Raw genomic sequence first — 2,033 nt, forward strand, 5'->3', positions numbered from 1 at the left:
GTCTAACAATCTGCAGCATTCCGCGCGGCAAAAAAAGAAACATTTTTTGTAACAAATACTCCACACGATTCTTTCCTTCCAATCGCTACTCCAATTTTAATGCATCTCGCAGATCAGATTCATAAATCACCATCACCGCACGAGGCAACCATGCCTGCTTCATTCGATTTCCATTATCGTATCTTCTCGTTGGAGCGAATCCATGCCGTGGAAAAATCATCTTCGACGCTCGTTTATTCATCTTCTCTTTTCTTCCTCTTTCCACGAACTATATGTACCTAGCAGAAGATCGATGCGATGCAGGCTTGAACAGTACTATGATTCGTTCCGCGAATTCAATCTTCGTTTTCGCTGTGGGCTCGATTTTCAGTTCATGAATAATCGGCGTGGATCGACTCGACGCGATGCTGTGCACAGCCACCAGGTAGGTATAATGAGAGAATAACCGAGGACATTTACTCGGGGCGCCACATGGAACGGACCGTTATCCTCGCTTCGCGAACTCACCATCACTCTCCTTCGTCGTCCCTGGTCTTTTTTTCCTCCTGGTCAAGTAAATTTCGAATTTTCCACCGGCTTCCCGACACCGATACTAACGTAATTATTACGGTAAACGATGACGTGGCTGAAGGACCGGAGGAACGACTGTATTAACGGGGAATAATTGATGGAGATTTTATAAAGAGGTTGGGACTGGTTTAAGTACACGTAGAAGTTGTATTAGATGGTGGCATGTTCTGTCGTAAGATTTTGCTGATATGTACTTAGAATTTTATTTCGAGGTAGATCATTGAGATGTAGATAAAATCTTGCAATAATTTTTTTCGCTTGTATTTATACTCTCTGATTTTATTATTACTTTGAAATTAATCTTATTCTGTAGGATTCTATAGAATAAATTACCTCTATATAGATTTTAATTCAATACCTTTACATCCTTCCATAGAATCTTCTATTTGATAATATTTTTTATATAATAGTATGTTATTTCTTTCTATATAAAGCAGCAGAAAATGGTGAAACTCGAATAAATAATATCAGATTGACGTGGATCATTGATCATCGAGATGTACGATAAAATTGATGTATCAACGACGCACCGATAGCGTCAGAGATTATTGGGATTATACATTTGATCGACTGTGAGGGATTTATTTGGGCGAAATGGGCCAATAAACAAGGTAATTGCCGTCTTGTCGGTCAAGTAAGGGTACTGGGATGGAACGGAGGATTTATAGCTTGTAAGAGATATGAATCACGGAAATTTCTTACTCTAAGACGAACCATTCTATTTCAGTCTTACAACTCTACTAAACTATTTTCACTTCCGTGACATTTTTAGTTTATACGTTTAGAATAAAATAAATAATCGAAGATCGAACACTTTTTCATCAATTTCTTAGATAAATTTGGAAAATAATGGCACCAAGCACGCATCTGTACGGTACGCAATAATCGCATTACAAAAAAACGTTGCAGACTTTGTCGAAACTAGTATATTTATATATACATGTAGCGACACATAAGTCATAGGACGATTCGAATCGAGAGTGACTCATGTTGTTATTTTGCCTCGGGGCAACGACACAGTCTCGACGTACGAAATGTAAAGATAAACAAACTCGGGACAAAACAATATGGCCGCTACGTGCAACCGTCAACCGGAGTCGAATTCAAACTTTCCGGTACTCCTTCGGCCAGTATAAATAAACGCTCATGCTATCCAGAAGAGAGAGAGTATCGAGTATCCTTATAGCGAGCGAGCGACGATTACGTCTAACTCTGTATTCTGTACTTAGAACGATTTTAAATATATTTGACCATCACAAGTATTCATTCGTGCCGTCATTTAAAGCAACACGTTAAATCATCACACCGCATACATAATATTCTAGCTGAACGTTAATGGAAGTGTTTGTAACAATAACATGGTAGTTCTAATATTTATTTATTTTTATTGGGAGAGAAAGAAAGGCATAGATTTCACATCCAAAAATACTACAAATACTATTATTTACTACATGTAATACTTA

The sequence above is a fragment of the Bombus vosnesenskii genome, unplaced genomic scaffold, assembly GCF_011952255.1.
Source record: "Bombus vosnesenskii isolate JDL3184/JDL3185 unplaced genomic scaffold, Bvos_JDL3184-5_v1.1 scf7180000013320, whole genome shotgun sequence".
Classification (NCBI taxonomy): Eukaryota; Metazoa; Arthropoda; class Insecta; order Hymenoptera; family Apidae; genus Bombus; species Bombus vosnesenskii.